A 23512-nucleotide genomic window follows, 5' to 3' on the forward strand; every position below is an offset into this window, starting at 1 on the left:
TTGTTTTGTTTTTTTAAAGATTTTATTTATTTATTTGACAGAGAGAGACACAGTGAGAGAGGGAACACAAGCAGGGGGAGTGGGAGAGGGAGAAGCAGGCTCCCCGCGGAGCAGGAAGCCCTACGTGGGGCTCGATCCCAGGACCCCGGGATTATGACCCAAGCCAAAGGCAGATGCTCAACCAGCTGAGCCACCCAGGCGCCCCAGTTTTTTGTGTTTTTTTTTTTAAGACTTTATTTATTTATTTGAGAGAGAGACAGAATGAGAGAGAGAGAGAACACATGAGAGGGGGGAGGGTCAGAGGGAGAAGCAGACTCCCTGCTGAGCAGGGAGCCCAATGCGGGACTCCATCTGGTGACTCCAGGATCATGACCTGAGCTGAAGGCAGTCGCTTAACCAATTGAGCCACCCAGGCGCCCCATGAGTCTCTCAGCTTTTATCAGTAAAACAAAGTTTCTCCTGCCTGCCCAGGTGCACCCTGACCCTTCCTCCTCAGTGATGGGGCCCCCAGTCTCACCGGGTGCAGGCCAACATGCCAAGATAAGCAGCTCGAACTTGTGACTCACCTCTTACTATGTAACAGTAACACATGAACGAATGAAATGAATTTATACACAGCAATACCGAGCTTCCTTTTTTGGACTCTTATGACTTAACCTGCCCCTCCTTCTGTATGGTTACACACAATTAGCAAGAAAGTAGTTTCTCAGAAACATTCTGTTTCTTTTTCCATACATTATTTTAGTGTTGTCATATATCCAGGAGTTTCTTTAACTTCATTTAGCAAATAGATTTGCTCAAAAGCTGAAGAGGCAATCTTTGTGATCAAGGAGGTTTTAGTAAAACAGGAGAAAATATGAGATGAAAGTTGCAGGACTGGTACAAAGTGCTGCAGAAATTTAGAAGAAAGAAAGAGTATGACATCTGAACTGAGAAACACTTTAGGAAATGCTACTTTCAAGGGTAGACTTTCATTATAGGTGCCTGTCTCTTTCGCTTTCATAGGACAAATATAGACCCCACACAGGAGACACAAGACTTAGTAAACAAGTTGACAGAGCAACATTTCCCAGAGTGTGTTCCATTAGTGATCCTGCAAAGGGCTCCATCAGAAAGGGTCCCAGGACTACTACATTGGCAAGTGCACCATAAACCACTTCCTTCCTGCGTGTCATTGTACCCATCAGCATATTAAAGACTTTGAAGTCTTGTAAGTGAAAACAAAGTAACTGTCTCCCACTCCTTCTCTCCAATAACCAAAGAACCATTTACCTTAATTTTGATTTTGTTTTTCCTTTCTGGGGTGAATGCATACTAGTATTGTTCTTTAGCTCTATTTGTTTATTTAATTCTTGCCATTTCCACCTATCACTGTGGTCGTGATTTCTAGTGTGTGGTTGGAGAGCAGATTATGCGTTAAAATCTTAGAAGCGCAAGCTCAGTAGGTATGGTGTGCTCTATCCGAATACTTCACCAGAGGATTTTTAACCTTCCTCCTATACCAGTCTGCTGTGAATGAGTTCTGCAGAGCGATAGCAGAGCACTAGATCAAGGGAAGCTCTTCTATAAATATTTGATGGGCATGATACTTCATGGTTCGTATTTGTTTCTCTATCTAATTATTTCCCATTACTTTTCTATGAAAGATATAGAAGAGGCACTTTTCTATCTACCACTTTCACCACCTGCCACCTGGTTGGTAAATGTCAGCCATCCCCTGGGCTTTGTCTTTAGCCCCTTCTTGTTTGCATCCTTACCCAGGAAGCTACAACTTCTCCCCAGGCCTCTTAGTCTAGCATCCTCGTTCCCTGAACATTTTATCACTAGCCCTATGCACCAGTGATTACAAATCGGGTGGCTCCCAGCAACACAGACACAGGTACCTCCGTGCCGGTGCCCTTGTTCATGATTCTCCATCACCAGTTGCCCTGGACCTCACTCATCACCTGTCAAAGCTGTTTTGATCTTTCAAGGTCAACAGAGCTACATTGAACAGTGGTTAAGAATGTGGGGTCCAAGCCAGACTGGGTTCAAATCCAGGCTCCATCACTTCAAGTTGAGTAACCTTGGATAAGATGTTTAACTCTCTGTTTCGGTTTCCCCCTATGTAAATGAAAATAATGAGAATTCTGACCTTATAGAATTGTTGTAATGATTAAGTTTTGAAGAATATTTGATGCTTGATTAGAATTAAATAGTATTTAACAAAAATGAGATAAAACAAAAAGAAAACAGACGTCTGAAAAGCCATCTCCGATAAACTTATAATTGTTTCCTCTTTGGCAAATCCCCCAGCAAATTCACCTAACCTCTGCTATTCCCTGACAACATTGCGTCTTCTACTGTCTGCAGCTTTTTGCAAATTGCATCCTCTCTTCACTGTCGTAAACTCTAGTTGTGAGCTCATGAAGGCAAGGGCTGTCTTACTCATCTTTTTAGTTGTCCCAGTGAAAGTAACTGGACATAACTGGTTTCTAATACATGTGTGTTAATTTGAAAAACGGATACTAGGTACAAGAGAAAAACCAGGGAAACACAATTAAGTATGCAGAGGAAAAGGCAGATTTGGAGAACATTTCTTTCTGAATCTAACATCAGTGTTACCTAGTTGGCTAATTTTTTTTTAACAAATGTACAACATATTTAATATTGCAATGTGGACTTGACCCTGTCATCTAGGAAGGCCTTAGCACAGGTAGCTTAATGAAGTGTTAGGTGAGAAGCTGTCCCATCCCCTATTAAGCAGTGTATTGTCTAAATGAGTTTAATTACCATGCAAATTACTATGAGCTCATATGCCCAAGGCCTAAAACATATCAGATGGCAGGGCTAAGAGAAATTCAGTAAGCCGTGCCTCTCTGCAGTAATGTGTCTCTGTAATAAGGAAAAAAAAAAAAAATATGGTGACTGTAACAAGAATGAAATGCTTGAATTCTTAGTGAATTTTGGCTAAATTAGTAAAATTACAGGAGCTGATAAAAATTGTGGAAGACTAATAAAAGAGTTCATTTTTAACAAATAATTTTTAAGAATTATTTATTAACCTATTTGTTTTCCTTGTCCAAGGCCCATTTTCACATGCTCCTGAATGCTTGGAGAAAGGCATCCATAGAAAAGATCTATGTTCTAGGTCCACTAACTAAATGTGTGGTCCTAGGCAAGTCACTTAACATTTCAGAGTTTCAGTTCTCTCCAGCAATAAAGATTAACACTAGTAATGAGGTTAAAGTGTGGAGTAAATAATTTTAAGTGTCTTCAAAACTCATACAAATAAAGGTGTTCATCCTATTAATACTTTTTTCCTCCCTAAAAAACAGAAGATACATTCCCGTTCTTGGGATCCTTCCCTACATGGAGTTTGGGTCTGTCAAAATATTAACCACATTTTAAGACCAATCAGAAGTGCCATCCAACTAGTAACACTGCTCCCTACCCAGCACATCATAGTTCTTAACCACACAGACTGACACAGAGCAGGATATCCTGTAGGTGCTAAATAAATATGTTCAGGATGAAACGGAAATCCCATAACTACCCTCATTTGAACATCTTTCCAAATACTGACCAAATTGCAATGTAATGGGCTATGACCATCTGTTATCTAGTAAATAAAATGACCTAATGGATTTAACTTTCACAAAGTGTCTAATCTACTCAGGGCCAAGAATAAACTGGGAAATAAGCTCATGAATTCAGATTGGATTTCTAAGGTTTTTTTCCTTATAATCGTCACCAAAACGTGTCTAGGAGAATTCGTACCTTATGGGATAATACCCCAAAGAGACATACTCCTATAGCAGCCTTCAAACTTTGATCACAACCCTCAGCAAGAAATATATAACATCATGACCACTGCTCACACACAAATAAACCAAAAAAGAGTTTTACTATGTGCAGTGCACTCTTACATTTTCTATGTTATCCTGTTATGTTCCATTTTACTTAAAAAATTATGCTGTTCACAATGTGTTGATGGTTTATGACCCATTATTTGGAAAACACTGTGTTATGGATCCAGCACTGTGTAAGTACATAAGTGTTCCATAGTCCATTTGCTTGTTTGCAGAGATGAGGAAATCTGACACAGGTGCTTGTGAAATGCATCCTTCAAGGCATGCATGAGAGTTGTCAGCACTAAAATCATTCTTTGCAAATTACAAAATCAGTATGAACTGTGAGCTTCACCAAAGAGGAGAGTTCGGGTTGTATTTTGTTTTAATAGTTGTATGCAGGGCCAAAGGACTGATAATGTGTTTGATTTTCTCCTTTGCTTCTGTAAACGGGTTCGCATGGGTAAAGGAATGTTAATGTCATTGTTCAGTAACAGCCTAATATGACTCAGTGGATTATATCAGACTCTTTTCTGTTTAGTTGGGACTAATGGGTAAAACTTTAAAGGGAGTTACATTTTTTTTTTTAATTTAAAGGAGTTTTTTTTTTTTTTAAGGCATCTAACTGAGGAATTACTGTCTTATGGACTAGTAGGACTAGTATATTTCTCATCAGGCTGTATTCAAGAAGTATCTGAAAAAAGATCTGTAAGAGCTCTGATGGAAAATGTTCCAGCAGTGGGTAGAGAGTAGAGAAAACATCCAAACCTGTGCTGATTCCAACTTTGTAGCTATTAGTCACCTGTGGCTATCAAGCACTTGAAATGTGACTAGTGTGACTGAGGAACAGAATTGTTAGGTGTTAATTGACATAAATTTAAATTTAAATGGCCACATATGCCCAATCACAATCTACGATTAATATGCTGGACTACACAGATCTATAGCAACCAGTATGTTGATTATCTGATATGATATTTATGTTATCATAATTCATCATGCATCCTAAATACGAAAAAGTGATCTGGAATCCATGAAAAGTGGCAAATACAGAATTGGTATATTATAAGTAGATCAGTTTTGAGACTATGGACAAACTTGCTTCCAGCTTTGGGTTTTGGTTTTTATACCTTTCTTCCGATTCTCCCACAGAGACTGCTGACCTCACTGACTCTTTTTAGTGCTTTTTGAGAAGTCATGCTCCAGATTTCAGCTGATGCTTACAGATCAGATTTAAGATACTGAAAAGAAAATTCTGCTAGTCCCTTGAAAATGGGGCTGTTTTTTCATTTGTACCGATAGAAGAAATTAAAACAGGGAATGTTTTTGTAAAGTGTGTCATGAGATACCTGTGTGATGCAGCTCTTCTTACAGGTTCATTTAATCTTAAAAACAACATAAACATAAAACTCTGAAAAAACATATTAATCTTAAATTTCTTAGCCAAAAGGAAAACACAGCAAAACAACTGCCCTTTTAGTGACAATTCAGTTGCATCTGATTCCCTCTAAACTCTAAGAAGCCCTTGATTATATGACATTTCTACTGACTTAAAAGGAGAACCCCCTCCAGATACAATAAACAATTTGTGATATGCCCAGAATAGAGGTGAATGGACAAGGATAAACTATCTGCTTTAGAAATTAAATCTAGGACATTTAAAAGGACACTTGCACTGAAGTCTAACCAATCAAACAGAGCTAAGAAATTGCTCTTTCCTTGATATTCCCAGCAAGCAGCAGAATATCGTAGAAGACATCAATAAGGATTTCAGCACCTCATTTTGTTTGAAAATAAAAAAATAAATAATAACTAGTCAAAAAATTTGACTTTGCATCCATGAACCCCAGGCTAGAGACTCCCTCAGTTGGATCCTTTTCAGGAACTCCCTGGGAAGTGACAAGTTTTACCTGGATAGCAGTCAACCCTAGGGTTTGAGCAGACATGGGAGAAGTTATTATTTAACAGGTTGAACAGGAGTAGAGTTCAAGCAAATTCTGAGAATTTTGGGTGTTACCCATGTGGGTGGCACCGAGGTATAAGTTGCACAGAATCCACTGAAGACTAAGAAATGAGGTTGACCTCTGAGAACAAAATGAGTTGGATCCAGAGATAATGTGTATGCACTGGCCCCTTCTCGCAAAAAAAAAAAAAAAAAAAAAAAAAAAAAGGTCATGATATTTATAAACATGTGAACAAAGAGGTTTGAGCTTTCTCTCTAACTTCCATCAAGGTGAACTAGGGAAAGCAATGCAGCAGTTTGATTGAAATTTAATAAGTTGGACTCCAAGTAATTATTGTGCATCTTGTTCAGAGAAAGCTGAACAAAGCGAGAAAGATTAGCTTGGGCTGTAGAAAAGGGAAACCAAAAGGCCCGAAGTTGCTACAATATCTAACACTGCCAAAGAATTAGTTCCTGTGCCAGCAACTTGTCCAATTTCCATGACACTTACGTACCTTATAGCAGAGTGTTGAAAAACTGGGCCTGACACCAGATTACCTGGGTTCTGATTCATTCACATTTTTTAACCTTGGGGAATGTATTTGCATCTTTGTAACTCAGTTTTATCCCCTGTAACTGAGTATAATGATAGGATCCACCATCAGGGTTGTTGCGAAAATAACTGAGTTAATATAGATCAAGCCTGTGGGAGAGTGCCTGGCCCATAGTTAGTCCTCAATAAATGTTTATAATTATCACCTTGGAAACAGATATAGAATTTATGTCAATGTATGTGTGACTCAGGCAACTAATTATCCCTGTTTTAGGTTCACGGGAACTAAGCAACTCATTGTCCCACATGAATTGGCCTATAAGAAGGGATGCACTAGGCAGACTGATTTTACTATTCTGATCCTAGTATCACTTTAAATTCATAACTTGGCATTTTGGCTCATAGTTCAGTACTTTGTGCGTGTTATTATTATTAGTCAGCTCTCTAAATCCAATCAACTCTAGACACTGATATGATTGACATTTAGACCATTGAGGCTGAAACCCAGAAGCTTGATAAATTCACTAAATGTATACTAACTATAAGGTCTTTTGGCAAACGACTAAAAAGTCATCTCCCGAAAACTTCTATCTTCTTTCAGAATGTCAGTAACTGACAACCAAGATTTTCCCAGATGCCAAGTGGTTTGGAATCTCTCAATGGGAAGGAAAAAAAAAAAAAAAGGAATAGCCTATCTCAGAGATAGTTAGATAGCAGAAAGTTTGCTTTTGAACAAGATTTATCAATCACTAAGATTTGCTCTGCCTTGTCTACTAATGTTTAAAGATTTTGGCAACGCCTGGAGCCTAAGACTTGAATGAGTGTACACAGAACAACACACAAAGGGGTTGGTGATTTTTAGTTCAACCATGCCAAATTCCTGCTTCAAATAAACCCATCAATATGCTAAATTAGTACCCACCTTTCCCTGCACGTCCAGTAACCAATATTTCACCTTATCTCTGTCTATGAACAGAGAATGCAACAATCTCTATTTCTAGAGTGTGGTCCTAGAAATTTAGGAGGTATTTTCTTTTTTTTTTTTTTTTAGAGGAAGACAAAAACAATGATGTATTTCTATTGCAGATTTAGGATTAAATAGCCGTTTTTCCTCTTTCAGGAAAAACAAATGACTTTTGATATACCATCCCTTATGTAGTAGAGTTGAAAAAATTCCAGAGCCTCACATGCAATTTTTAAGACTGCTCTGAGCCTTATGCTCCAGCCCATGCAACTATCTCTCTGCTGCAAAATTTTGAAGACTTCCTGGAGCTGGGTTGGTACTGGGTATGCTCTCACAGGATTCTGGGCCAAGGACTATCTTACAGCCTCTAAGTATCAAGGATTTTGTTTATGTTGCCCCTGTATATGTGGGACTTTCCTCTGCTAATAATGCAAGTCCAGTTATAAGGGATCAGAACTGAGCCTGTGAGATATGGTAAGGTTGCCAGAGAGGAATTCGACAGAGCATCCACAGCTAAGGAGACGAGAGCACCTGCTACTCTGGCAAGGAGGTGAAACATGCCAACCTTCTGCCCAGCAGTGCCACACCAGTGCTCTGAACATTAAGCTGAGTTTACTGCCTCCCCTGTGACTATGCCAGTCACATTCGAGAACATCTGCCACAGCCTTAACGACAGAGCCTATGGGAACCTAATGAGTACCCCCTACACCTGTGCAGCTTTACCAGACAGCTGTTTCCGTCTCCTCAACCTCCTTCCTTGATCCTCCCCTCACATGAGCTCACTGCCCCTTCTTCCCTATAGGATACAGTCAGACTCTCATACTGGTTCTGTGCTTCTGTTAGGATTTCATTTATCTCCATTTGCATGGCCCTTAAAGGCAGCGGAGATAAAAAGCATAGTGCCTTTCAGATTGCTCAAGCTTCACCATTTACTATGCAAAAGGGTGAACGTTGGAGACTGAGAGTCAATCAGAAGAGTCCATGGTTTAAGACATATGGAGACTAGAAAGGAGAAAATGAGAAGAGGTGCTTCCCTTTCCTTGACGACAATTCTCAGACATGAATATGGTAATTCACAAAGCCATAGACACACTTCACGGTTTACAAATGTATGGAATCATTTGTCAAAACATTTTCTGATTAAGATAGGTGGCTAGTGGAAGAGCTAAAAAAACTAAACAGAAAATCTAGTACCTCTTAATAAAATGTTCTTTAATAATTCTGGGAATTCTGATTATATTAGAAGTGCACAATTTATATGATGCGTGGCAGAAAAAAATCTTAATAACCATGTGACCTTTGGCGAGTTATTTAACTTTTCTGAATTTCCATTTCCTAGTTTGTTAAATGAGGATAATTATATGGATTTTGTGAGGTCATAAGAGAAATATTATAGGATGCCTGCGTGGCTCAGTCATTAAGCGCCTGCCTTCGGCTCAGGTCATGATCCCAGGGTCCTGGGATCAAGTCCCACATCGGTCTCCTTGCTCGGCGGGAAGCCTGCTCTCCCTCTCCCACTCCCACTGCTTATGTTCTTGCTCTCGCTATCTCTGTCTCTGTCAAATAAATAAATAAAATCTTTAAAAAAAAAAGAAAAAAATTATATACATTACATGAAGAGTATCTTATAATACTTGGCACACATCAAGTGCTTGATAAACATTGGTATTGTTGTTACCACCATAGAAAACCCATTTCTCTTGGCTTTACTACAGTCATTGAAAGAACATTTGTTCTTGCTACATATTTTCTCAGAATAAATCATCCTCTTGGTGACAGAAGGGAAGTGAAATACCTCCTAAATGAGAAAAAAACTTCAAATAATTAACACATTTGTTATATAATCAAAAGTTACTAACCGGAATTTCATAGCTATATGGCTACCAGAATATGAAATTTCTGTGACCATTCATTTTAGTCAGTTCACAGACACGAAGAATTATATGTTCTATGACAAATAAAAGCCATGTGGCATGATAAAACTTGGGCTATATCAGATGTTTGTGCTAAAAATAGTCTGCCGTATCTAGATCCATACTGTCCAATATGGTAGCCATAAACCACACGTGTCTACTGAACAACTGAAACATAGCTGCTCGAAACTGAAATGTATTATAAGTATAAAACACACACTGAATTTTTGAAGACTTAGTATGTAAGAAAGAATGTAAAATACCTTAGCAATAATTTTATATTGATCACAGGTTGAAATTGTAATATGTTGGATCTATTGGATAAAGTATATTATTGAAATTAATTTCACTTATTTCTTTTTACTTGCTCTAACTTGTCTACTAGAAAATTAAAAAGTTCCACGTGACTCTTACCATATTTCTTTTGAGCAGCGCTGTTCTAAAGCAACAGTTCTTAATCTTACGCATACACTTATACTATGTTTATAAATGTCACCCAAGGAGCTTGAAAAAAAATCATATGCCTGGGCTCTCAGTGATTCTGATTCCAAGGGCCAAGAAATTTGCATTTTCAACAAGAAATTGGATATTTCTGATGCAGATGGTCACTGGAGCATGCTTTGAGAAACACTGCTTTAGATGCATCCTAATTTGAAACATGATGCTAAGAAACACAGGTAGCACTGAGGAGATATTTATGGACAATAAATAGGCTAATATGAGGCAGGAAAGAAAGGGGGGAAGCCCAATGGTAGAAGATGCCCATGTACCTGCTTTAAGGATCTTTTCAGTGATAAATAGTGAAGATAATTCTGTCCCTCTTTCCCAAATTCTAGCATGCATGGGGAGGAAGCAATAAAAACCTGCACTGTAGGAACCTCTGACCATTAAACTGTAAAGTTTGAAGGTGAGTTTTACAAGACTATGGTAAATAAAAGTGATGTCAGAAATAATTTCTTCAGTGGTAACTAATAAAATCCTTTTTCCCAACACCACCTTTTCCCTAATATTGCAAATTGGCTGGTGGTGACATATATAGATGGTATAGATCAAATTTTTAAGAAGAGAAATACTCCACAGAGCCCCTGCATCCTACTGTTCTAATGGTATAGTCACTGTCCATGTACTAATTACATTCCAGGCACCCGGTAACAGAATCACAATCATTAACTACTAGTCACTGCAGGAACACAGAACCTCTCCCGACCATGTCTAGCATTTAAGGCTCTTTCTTGGCTACCACAGGAGGGGGAAATCTTTCGAATATAAAGGAAAGATTCTAAGTGGGAAATAACTTATTCAACAAACCCCAACTCATCCTCCACTGTGGTCATGCCCTTCTTTGAGATTCTTCTACTACCAATGCCCTTTTATTTCCTTCCTACCAACATAATGTCTTTGCCTCAACTACTCCGTCCTCACAGTTTGCTCTATGATGCTATTGCATCTTCTGTTGCCTTTCCCTGTCCAGCCCACAAGAAACACACAACTGATAAAGTCGTGCTGACTGGATGGTGACTGTCCAAGTCCAACAGGGCATCTCTTTCAAGATTGCCTTTCAAAACCATCACTCTCCTGGAGGACAAAGCTATGGCACTGGCTGGGAATTTTTGCAATCAGATTTCGTCTTCATTTTGCTGTACAAGCCAGCAGGGTGAGCACCTCTCCCACTGAGGGCAGTGTGCCATCACAGTGAGATATGAAGTACACTGCATGCCATTCTCAGTGATGAGAAATAAGTTCCTGGTCCAGAAAAGGGTCTGAGGGAAACAGCTGGTAGCATATTTTCAGGCTTGAGTTAACAGTTAAGGTTATCCCCCCAAATCTAAAATTTTCTACTCTAATACCGGTAGTGAGACCATACAGTTGTTGAGTTGGATCGCATTTGAGGTCATTTAGTCCAGTTTCCCATGTAAAATAGCATCCCAACTGGATGTCACACATTCTGAATGTAAACAATAACAAAGTTCCAGACATTATTTCTAGAATTTTCCATGAATTAACCCCTGAAATCCTCAATATAGGTATTACATATCCCTCCCTCTCTTTATGGTGATAAAACAGAAACATAGAGAAATTAAGTAACTTACCCAAGGTTACAAATTGAAGTTATGAACTGTATTTGGACTCAGGAAAACCTACTTCTAACTGCTAGGGAGGATTATGATTGATAGTAATCTGTATCTTCCAGACCCCAAGACCACAGTTTTAGGCTAGTAAGAGTTAGGTCCAGGACTCTTCTAGAAACTACTAAGAAAGAGTAGCTCTTTCTTTACCCCACAGGGCTGCTGAAAGAATAGGATGTAAATCAACCTTCGCAACCATCTCGACTCCCCAACTGGTGAGCCAGAGATGGAGAGGTCCTGCATCTGATGATCCCCTTGATCCACCTGTGCCTGCAACTGTGAGCCAAGCTGAATTATTTACTATCACTTGATAAAATATAAGAATGTAGTGAGTGACCCACTTAGCAATTGACAAAGCTCTAAGTTTCTAAGGCTTAACTCAATATCTTGCACATATTAGATATTCAATCAATATTAGTTTTCATTATTCCATATATGATTTTTCAAGAGCAATGATTATATATTGTTTCCCTATTTTTCATAGTGTCTAGAAAAGGGCTGGAAGCATTTAAAAATATTGAATACATATTGACCAAACAACTTGACAGGTTGAGAACTACACATTGGAGAAGTTAGACAGAAGAATGTCCCACTCATCTTTTCCAGTTCAGCCTCTGAGTAGGAGCCAGAGAAAGGAAAGTGCTCTCAACATGGTTCAGAGGGGAGACTCTCCCAACAGTATTGTACAGATTGAACTTGACGTGTAGATGTAAACCAGTCTTGCCAGACTCGCCCCTGGGCCACCTGGTTAACCAAAGGACCAGAAAGCATCTCCAGAAGAAAGACTTCGGGGACCTAGGGAAGTGGAAAGCAGTTCACTGAAGTTCCTGGCATCTGCCTGAGGGCACAGCTGGAGATATTAATAATCATTTCTCTCATCAGACCGCCAAAAATGAGCGCAGAGTGAGAGGGAAAAAAAAAACAAGTGTTTTGCTGCCTCCTGTTTGAATTAATCTCTTCTGACAACTGCTGATTTGGGCTTGTGATTCGATCCTCCATATGCCTAGCTCTGTTGGTCAATTAAGTGCAGAGGGTGATTGGGGGATGCAGTGATGCTCGGCCTGATTATGGGAGGAAGCATCACACAGCATTTAGAATATGCAAAGCAGTCCATTGAATGTGGCTTCAGTGGAGCCAAGCCGAGCAAGGGCGGTGCCCAATACCACCAGGACGGTCAAGGGAGAGCTGCTGAACCTCAGCTCTCAAAGCACTAATCAGGCAAACTGGACGTCAGACTCAGCTTCCCATGAGCAATAAATAAGTTCTGGAGAGTTATGTAGGGGATCTCAGGCTGGCATGAAATTAAGTCCTCTATCAACCAATTCCCATCTTATCCTCCAGACTGTCCAATTAATAAAACACTTTTGATGACATGTCATAAAATTAAAAACAGGAAATTAAGTGGTATTTAACTTGGAGAGTACAACTTATACATTTGAAGAGATTGTTTAAAATAAACAAATGGGACAGGAAAACACATAAGTTAGAGGAAGACAAGGTAGCAGCATATAGCACGCACATCACTATGCAGTAAAGAAAATACTGAGGAACTCTGAGTCCTAGCCCTACCTCTCGTAATGGTTTGTGCCTTACTTTGCTGCAAGATACTTCTTTCCTTGCCTGTCACTTCCCCGTTTTCAAGGACGTTGATGGAGGCAGTGGGATACCTTGTAGTCTCACAAAATCAAACCTGACCTGACAGCTCAAGAGAATGTTTTGACTGAAGGGATGACAGCCTCAAATCTTCTCTGCATACTGAAGTCCCTCATATAACTATTGAAAAGAGCTAATAAAAATGATTGCATACTATCTTAAAAAAGAAAGATCTATATCAATGCATAATAATCATCATAGCAGGCAACAAGCTCATTTTCAAGTGTGTCAAGAAGCGGCTATGATTTCCAGGATGTGGTCACAGACTTACAATGCCATAGAATATTAATCCTTCTGTTTTCCACTATGAAAAGATCTGATTTAGCATTAGTTCCCAGTAATTTACCTAAACCCTAAAAGGGAAAAACTGATATTTGAACAACAAATGCTTATGAGTGAAAGAGTATCACAGCAAATGTTTCAGTTGTTAAAAATAACGAAAAAACATAGGCTGGATCCAAACTAGTTAGGTATGCTCTTAATCGTTAGAACAACTATCGAAGAGTACTAATACAGAGATTTCTAGCACTCTGAGGGACAGACGACTGTACTGTAGGTGCTATCCTATTCCAACATGTTTATTATGACTTGGTTAAAATAAATCTTTATCTATGTCTTGTCTTTAGCAAGATTATCAATTCACTTCCCAAATTTTTTTTTTTATTTTTAGAGATTTATTAGTTAATTTATTTATTTGACAGAGAGATTGACAGCCAGAGCAGGAACATAAGCAGGGGGAGTGGGAGAGGGAGAAGCAGGCTTCCTGCCGGGCAGGGAGCCCGATGCGGGACTCGATCCCAGGACCCTGGGATCATGACCTGAGCCGAAGGCAGATGCTTAACGACTGAGCCACCCAGGCGCCCTCACTTTCCAAAATTTAAGAAGTAAAGCTAAGGCATAATAGAAGCAAGGTACAAAAAGAACTCTAGGTTATTTTGAACAAGTCAACAAAAGAAAATCCAACATGGACAAGTATAAACTTCTTCACGTTGGCCCACCAAAACTACCAACCAGTGAGTACAATTGCACAGTATTACACCTTAGTCACTGTAATGACTACACGTCTCATTTATGGTTCAACAATGTATTGATGCTGCTAAGAATGCCTATGCATTCTTAGGCTTGACATGAGTACAGTGGTTTGAGCAAGGATGGTCATAGATCTGCTGTATGCCATGATGGTCATTGTATAGAACAAACATTTACTGTAACTTTGGCCGCCACACTTAAAAATGTTGACAAATTTAGGTAAGTCAACAGTACCTAGGATGGGAGAGAAGAGTTGGAACGCTGTGGAAGAAAAACTAAAGGAAGTGATTCAAAGGAGAGTGTGTTTGAGGGAAACAATGACAAGATAATGGGGCTTTTGATATGGTGAAAAGGCTTTTTGATGGGGAAAAGATTTAGACTTATTCTCAATGGGTCCACAGGTAAAATCAATGGATAGACATTTCAAAGACATAGACTCTGACATAAATAGACTCTGACAAGTAGAATTTTCCTAATAAATAGTGAGTCTTCTGACAAAAGGGGCTCAAAAGAAACTACACAAAAAAAAAAACCACACTGTAAAAGAGATTCATGAGTTAATTAAGCATCTGGACTAAATGACTTATGAGATTACTTCCAACTCCTTGATTCTATCACAATAGGAGAATTCTATAACTATTTATTGCTTATCTAGAGGAAATATGCTAAGTCCTGAGATACATAAATCTCTCAGTTAACTACAATGATGGGAAATAGAATAGAATTAAATGGAAATAGATTTGATGAGTATATGGTCGCAGGAATAAAATCGAAGAATAGCCCATTGTAGAGTCTTTCTTGAGAGAATGAATCATCTATAAAAGAAGAAGAAATCTTGACTATTATGAAAATATTTTATGTGATAGAGTTGCTGAGAGTGATGTTCAAGAGTACAAGTTCCAGATTGGGTGCTCTCATTCAAATCCTGGCTCTGTCACTTGCAGTGTATATAACCTTGGGCATGTTACTTCTCCACAGTTTCTTCATCTGTAAAATGAGAAGATTAATATACCTACCTCATAGGGTTCCTGCAGAATTAAATGAGTTGATGTATAGAAAGCTTTTAGTAAGGGCTATATGAGTGTTAGCTATTGTAACAGCTGTTTAAAAATCTTTCAGAAAACCAGGAGGTATTCAAGTGAAGATGGATATGCTTTCAGGATTGCTGTGCATTAAACAAACAAACGACACAGATCAATATTTGATTTCACGAATGTATGTATTTGATATTAGCCTTCTGGGATGGCCATATGCCAAAAAGTGATTTTCGGCCTGTTGTTGTCATTGTCATTACCGATGAAGGAAGTTATAGCACAGAAAATTGAAGTCCACTAATTTTAGCTATTGCCTAACTTTTGTAAAAGCTGAAATCTAACAACTTGCAGTAAGATTCATTCATGCCTTTTTTTTTTTCCTAACTGTACCCTAAGGTAATGGTGTCAATGAGTGGCCAAAAGATGGAAAGTCACAAGGCAGCTCATCTGATTATTAAATTGTATAATTGACTCCCACATAAATGGGAGTTGATTATATATATAAATTACAGGTTAACTAAAAATGGATAAATGTATTTTTTAAATAACAACATTCAAACTGGGTGATTTGATGAGATGAAAATAAGCTGTAAAAGTCAAAATATTTAAATGAACAACATCAACAACGCACATTATGAAACATGCAGCATCAATTCATTAAATTACTAGTTAATATGGCAGAAATTGGCAGAGTATCTCACAGTTGTGCACAATGTGGGAATTCCAATAAATATTTTCTTGATTCAAAACCAAGATGTCCTTTTTTTTTTTTTTTAGGTCTGTCCAAACTGAAGCACAGTCAATAGCAAATAGGAGATATGAGAAAAGATGACACATTTAAATAAATTCCACAGGAAAATATCCTGCATCTTTCTTTAGACAACAGACCAGAGCTTTTATTTTTCTTTTGCCCTTCAGAAAAGACTGTCATAGGCCTGATTAAAAAAAAAAAAAAGCAAAGTCACTCATTGATTTCTCCTTTTTTTTTTTTCCCTCACTACCTTTAATGGAAATGCTAATAATATCATTTCAATAAACAATTCCGCTTCTGAAAATTAGGAAGTAGCACTGCCTAGTGACATTGAGGATGTGACCTTTGGTTAATGTTCTAGTTCAAATGTAATCTAGCTTTATGACCTTGAGAAAGTTTCTTATCTGCTCCAAGCCTCAGTATTCTCATCTGTAAAATGGAGACACATACCTCATCGAGTTTTATGAAGAATACAGGTACACATTAAGAGCTTACCATAACCACACAGGTATACTAAATTGTCTTTATATCAAAATGGGTCAGTCACTGGACAAACATAGCATAATCTTCCACAGAACTAACTTCATGGTCTATCATTTCATAACTTACTGAGGATAGAGGGGTGGGGGCATGGGGTAACTGGGTGATGGACATTAAGGAGGGCACATGATGTAATGAGCACTGGGTGTTATATAAGACTGATGAATCACTGCACTCTACCTCTGAAACTAATCTACTATATGTTAATTAATTAAATTTAAATTAAAAATATAATAACAAATAATTTATTGATGATAGAAATAAGAAACTTTACAACAAAGCATGTTTTGGGGATTTGCTATAACGTGGTTAGAGACATTGTCCAATATGATATTAACTTTTTTCTTTTTTTTTAAGATTTTTTTTTTTTAAATTTATTTATTTGGCAGAGAAATAGCACAAGTAGGCAGAGTGGCAAGCAGAGGGAAAGGGAGAAGCAGGCTCTCCGCTGAGCAGGGAGCCCGATACAGGGCTCGATCCCAGGACCCTGGGATCATGACCTGAGCCGAAGGCAGCCGCTTAACTGACTGAGCCACCCAGGCGCCCCTTAAGTAAGTTCTTTTAAGATTCTATAAGATAAATATATTTTAGCATGTATTACCCCCCAAAATGTTTGTCTTTCTTGGAGAACTAGTATTTTTTTTTTCTTTTATCAGTTAATGAAAAAATAGACTTTTTTGTTTCTTTTGTTTTGTTTTGGCTGTTAGGAAATTCAGATTATATTTATTTATATTTGCTCCATACTTTTTTGAATTCCTTTTTCTATGTTAAGTATTGTATAAATATCATGTTAATAAGCTGATTGAAATATCTGATCCAGAAAAAAGATTATTTTCAAAAGTACAATGTGACTCTAATTTATCCTATGTCACAAAAATAAAATATATTTTATATCTTATGTTAAATATACACTAAAATTATTTAAGCTGATATACTTTCAAAAACAATAAACAAAGGATGCTCACTGTTGTTATAGGTGTGGAAAGAAAAGCAGTCTGAAATGCGGCCTGGTAATGGTGAAAAAATCCACTAAAGAATTTGGCAAATCTTTATAAGTGGACTTGAATAGGTAAAGCTAATTAAAAAATAAATTTTGTTGTAAAAAGCTATTATTTCTAAGAAAACAAGCATAAATAAAGATAATAGTTTATATATAATCACTGCAGCATAAAATTGTAAAAATATTTTATGAAAGTATCTCCAACCAATGGAAACCATGAACTAATGCAATACATAGAATTCCAACTTGTCATATATTTAAGGGAATTATTTTACTTAAAAGAGTAATGCACAGTGGAAAAAAGCAACAAGAAGTAAATCCTGCTTAAAATTACATTGAAAAATCATACTTAGACATACAGATATGATATTTTTAAAAACTGGAAGAAAATACATCATAATGTTAATTTTTATTTTAAAGATTTATCTATTTATTTTAAAGAGACAGAGGAGGGTGGAAGAGCAGAGAGAGAGAGAAACTCAAGCAGACTCCACGCTAAGTGTGGAGCCCAACCTGGGATTTGATCTCATGACTCCGAGATCACAACCTGAGCCCAAACCAAGAGTCCAACACAACCTACTCTGCCAACCCAGGCGCCCCCATAATGTTAATATTACTTAAATCTTGGCAATAGGATTTCCAGTGGTCCTTCTTTTGCTTTTGATTGTTCTGTTTTCTAATTTTGTATAATGAGTATCACATTAGTCAGAAAAAAATAAAAATACGGGGAAAAAAATCAAAGGTGAAGGGGAAACCATGAGTTAACTTTGATATTAGTCCAGTTAAGAAAGTTCTATTAGAGAACATGTGTAGGCAAAGAAATTTACTACTCCACTTTATTACAAGCTGATATCAGTATATTTAAGATGATTCTAAGTTCTGATATAATAATACATGTTAGCCCAAACACCCCTAATTCCACAAATCACTAAATATTATGGAAAAATAGCTGACAGCAAATTTGACAATCACCACAGAGTTTTCAATGTGTTGACACAAATTGTCCTGATTCGAATTGATTCTTGTGGTACTCTATATGGTAAGCGGATTGTATATTAATGCTTTTCTTATTCAAAGAGGTTGCATGACACTCAAGCTCACTTACAGCTGCCCCATGTGGAATCTAGATTCTAACTCACACTAACTCATGTCTTAAGATTGAAACTTTCGGGAAGTCATGGGACAGAAGACTCACTGTTTTCTGATGTCTTTTGTCTATGTCTTTTTCTCTTTCCCTCTCCACCCCTGCCCCCAACCTTCTCTTCTCCCCACAGTGCAATATTATTTACTTCTCCACAAAGCAGTTAGGTTAGTGCCTGGAATCCAGAGCACATGCTGTATTTGTTAATGAATAGAAGTCAGACTTTTCGTATTGGCTTGAAAAAATGGACTCTGAGTCTCCTTTACGAAAAAGCTGTGTTCATTTACCTTTTCAGAAAAAAAAAAAAAAATCCACTCAAAACTTTTCCTTGATTAAAAAAAAAAATTATTTTTTCTAATAATTACCTCACTTGCATGTGAACAACAGGATATACTTCTGTTCACAATAACAGAGGCCCATGTGCCTCTCATTCCATTTCTGTCAGTCATGCTGCCCAAAACCAGACAGAAGTCAGGTACCGATTGGCTGTTGTACAAGGCACACTCAGCAATCCCATGTACTCTGATGTTAGCACCGCTGCGGCAGGCCTTCAAAATTGGCCCTGTCACTTTAAATATAACAGACAATAAATCATCCCTCTGAGACAGCCCCTAAGGAAAACAGGGAAAAAATAGAAATAGCATTTAAAAGCCCTTTTCTATTACAGTGCCTCTAGGGAGCTTTTAAAAACTGGAGCTTTTTTAAAGTGAATTTTATGCTTTTTGGGGCTTTTAAAAGTGTTTCTAGAATCAACCTTGAAATTCTATGACCAAATCTTCCATCAGATCCGTTAATTTAGGTCTTTGTTATGCTAGGATTGTCATATGTGCTCAACTTTTCTCCTCAATGCTTTCCATACTCTATGTGTTTCCTGCTCCAACCTCTTTGTCCTTCTGCCGGTATTTCTTGTTTGGTCTTTCTTTCTTTCTTTTCTTTTTTCCTTCATCAAATATGCTTTTAGTTCCCTCTCCTCTAAGATAACCTTTGGTCTCTTTGTAACTCAGACACAGATAATCCTAACTAGACGACCATGCAGATGATGCAGAACTTTTTCAGTTGGCAGGTTGGAGCCACGATCCTCCTCCTATAGCAGAATTTTCCAAGGCACAACTGAACCCCATTCATCGCTTTCTCATAAGCCTCCTCCCCTCTTATGCCTGTGGCTCTTTCTAGTTGATAAGAGAAGAACATCAAGATAAAAAAGAAATTTGACTTCATTTGGTTAAGAACCTTAATCAAATCCTGACAGGAATACATAGTAAATATACATAGAAGCTTCTCCCTCTCCCGCTCCCCCCTTCTTGTGCTCTCTCTTTCTCACTCTCTCTCTCTGAAATAAAATAAATAAAATCTTAAAAAAAAAAAAAAGAATAAGTGATCCAAAATCACAGCCTCACCCTTGTGTAACCAGTACTCAGTTACAACAACTCAAGCAAGTTCATGCAGCATGATGGCCCAATAAAACAGTATGGATCCCTGGCCTTTATCAGTCTTATAAATTAAAAATATGTACTGAATAAGACACAGTTCATCTTAATATTGAAAAACATACACGCTCAAGTAACAACTGACACTAATATGACATGTCTTCTTACAGCCTCTGCTATATGAAGAAAGGGAGGAGAAATCCAACTCAATACTGAGCTGGTATCTTTTGATAAATTGGGGAGGCCGAAGTATGAAGTGAAAAGCAGTGAGAAAAGATTATTCTGACACCTTTCGGATTTATAGACTTCCCAGGCTCCTTAATGGCCATTCATCTCACCTGGCCTGCCAGAGTCATTCCAGCCACCCTCTGGGTGAGTGCTTATTACCTACAAAGCAGCAATCAAATTATTGTAGGGAATTTACTGAGTGAGATAAATAAAAGCTGCCTCAGTCAGTGTTTCTCACAGTGTTTTCTCTGGAACATAAGTCTCAGGAGAAGCTCTAAAAATGTCCCACAGACTGTAAGTGTGGTCAACGCTACATGCCCTAACACCTCTACAGAGTCCTCTAGCGTAGTAAAAGCCCTGAGAAGTGCTACCAGAAAGAAAGCTGTTTAGTTTTGTTTCCCTCAGCATTTAACCAGAGTCCATGGCATTCTTACTTTAACTAAAATTGATGATCATTCTTTGAAAACTTTAGAAAATCTAGACTAAGCACTTGCCTAGGAGAAGATCTCATCCAGGAGACTATTTTGGAATTTGAAACTTGGTAATGATCATTAAACCAAATGATTAGATGGAGAAAAATAGTTAAGAAGGAATGCTGCAGGTTTGAATTAATGATTTCCACCACTAAAAGAGAGAGAAATGTACCAGCAGATCACAGTCATTAAAGATGACCCATCAGTGGACAGCATTACATACTGGGGAACCGATGTTGGAGAAAAATCAAAGAGGTGGAGGTCATGTTTTATTTCACTTGTAGCCCTTTTCAAATTCAGTCCTAACCAAACCTGATTAAAGTAAATCCTTTTTTTACAGCCTGTGGAGTCTATAAGATTATGGTGTTAATGGAAGTGCGATTCGATCCGTCAGTAATGGTGCATGTCGGGACCCTGGCGCCTCTGACAAGTCCATTTTTTAAGACGTATTTATTGTTTTTTTTTTTTTTCCTCCCTTCTGTTCTCTGCATTGCGGGGTTTAATTGAACAGTTTAAAGCAATTCTTCTTCAAGGCCCATTAATTGATTTTATTTGTGTATTCTCTAGGGGTCAAGGAAAAGGGAAAAAAAAAAACAATAAAATTACAGCTCTGGTTTTCACTGTCATACTCTCCCTGGCAATTCATAGCTCTAATTTTTTTTGTTTCTTTTCTCCGCCTCCATCTTTTTTCTTATGGTTTTCACAAAGTGCGATTTTATAGGTTTGTTTTGCAGCATATCACGAGTTTATTCAATCCTGATAGGAGTTCACCCTGAAGAAAATAATAAAATGCACCCAGATTTGATAAACCATGTAATAACCAGGAGTTCTTCAAGATAAATCCTAATGAAAGGGGACGCTGTCATTGAAACAGTCATTAAACCTTATAGGCTTATGGTGCAACAAAGCACCACACATCTTCTTTCTGTCATAATAGGACAGTCTCTTGACCTATGTATACATATATGCACACAGTGTGTTCATATTTACGCACAGAACCCACCACTAGGCCTGGATGGCTTTAGGTCTGTTAAGTAGGAATGAAGATGATATATGGATTGCAAAACAGTATACTCAGAAGGTGGACATAGTAGATCGAAACTGCGATTCTGCCAAGGGCAGAAGCTATAACAACACATCATAACATCATACCTCAAGAGACTTTGCCCTATTATGACACAATGTTTTATATCACACAAAATGACCTGTACCATTTTGGATGCTGCTATCAAACAGTAGCTAATCCTTACACTGATGCTATGAAGTAAGTATTACTAGCACCATTTAATCATCAAAGTCTGAGACTCAGATTTATTAAGTAATCTGCCAAAGATATAGATGGGGTTTAAATATGGATCTAATTTGCTCCAATGCCTGTACTTTCCCATCATTTGTATATATGATTGTCTTGGAAGCTTCTTTGCAATGGCTTTTATTTCATTAAAAATGGAAGTATAAAAAAGCCATTTAGAGAGATGGCTTTATTTTTTTTCACACTGCCTCCCCAGCACAGGCCATAAACAAACACCAGTTGGATGCCTGAGTAAGATGCCTATCCCATCACTATCATATTGCTCCTGCTTTGAGTCTCACTCCAAGACCAGTCCTTTGTGGGCATCATTCCCACAATGGCTGGCATAGAAGACAGGAAAGTGACAGGACAAGTAAACACCAACCCATACCCCAAAACTTGATGGACAACCTACCTCCAAGCCTCTTGGCCATCTGTGTGTTCCTTCCGCCATATGCTTCTCTCTGCTCAATTCCCGTCCATTTATCCTAGTTCTTTGGATGACGTTCTAAAAGATTCTTCAGCTTAGGTCTTTCATTAAAATGTAGGTCAAATTTATCTTCAACACAGACTAGTAAAAATATGCCATTGGCTTCTGGTTCCCAATTATCTTCCCCTGAACGTTTTGAGATTGAGTGTTTAAGACTGACTGACATTGAGAGAAAGGTGGGGTTTGGGGAAGAAGGGGTTATATAGGACATAATATATAGGAAGGCTTCTTTTTTTTTTACTTGTTTTAATTTTGTCGATAGGGGAAAAGGGAAAATGAAAAGTTTTAAATTCACTTCCAGAATATCAACAGAACATCTTCAAATAAGAGGAACGTATATTTGCAAATGTACTGGTAAACTGGAAATCTCAGAAGCACAGCCCTCTTGTTGAAGGGGTGCGCTCTATACTCTTGATGGTCCTATAGTCCAGACAAAACACTGTCCTCTTTCTCATCTCTACACTTTCATGTCCCTTCTCTCTTTCCTCTGCCTAGGACATCATCTTCCTGGAACCCCTTTATCTCCATTCACCTTTGACAACTTTCACTAACTTATGAGACTCTTGTTAGCACCTCCTCAATTTTCTCTGTTTTCTAATAGATATTGGCAGTGAAATCCTTCAAAGGGCCAGGCAAGCAAGTGGTGCTAAGGAGAACTCATTCCCCTCTGAAGCCAGGTGTGATGAATAGGGATTGTTGGAAGGGGTATTTACATAATCTTGAAGGGATAGTGCCAGGTGATGACCACTACGGAGGGAAAGAAAGCAGGTTTACTTTTTGCAAATTGTTACAACAAAAGAGAACATATTTGTAAATATGTCCTACTCCTATGAAATGGACAGACTGTTGTACAGAAAGATCCATGCTCCTGGACATGTGCTCTTTTCCGATTCTCTCCAACCTGCCAATGCCCCATCAAAATACATGTCACATTCTACCATAAGCTTTGGTTTGCCTGGATCTCCCCTCAAAATGGAATCAACTCATGCTCATCACTATATTCCTAGCCCCTCCTTAAGTATCTGGTATATAAGAGATGCTCCATAAATACATTCTAGCACAAATAAAAGAATGAATAAGAAGAAATTCCTTTATAAGCACTACTATACATTGTGAAGAAGACACAA

The sequence above is a fragment of the Halichoerus grypus genome, chromosome 1 (assembly GCF_964656455.1).
Source record: "Halichoerus grypus chromosome 1, mHalGry1.hap1.1, whole genome shotgun sequence".
Lineage (NCBI taxonomy): Eukaryota > Metazoa > Chordata > Mammalia > Carnivora > Phocidae > Halichoerus > Halichoerus grypus.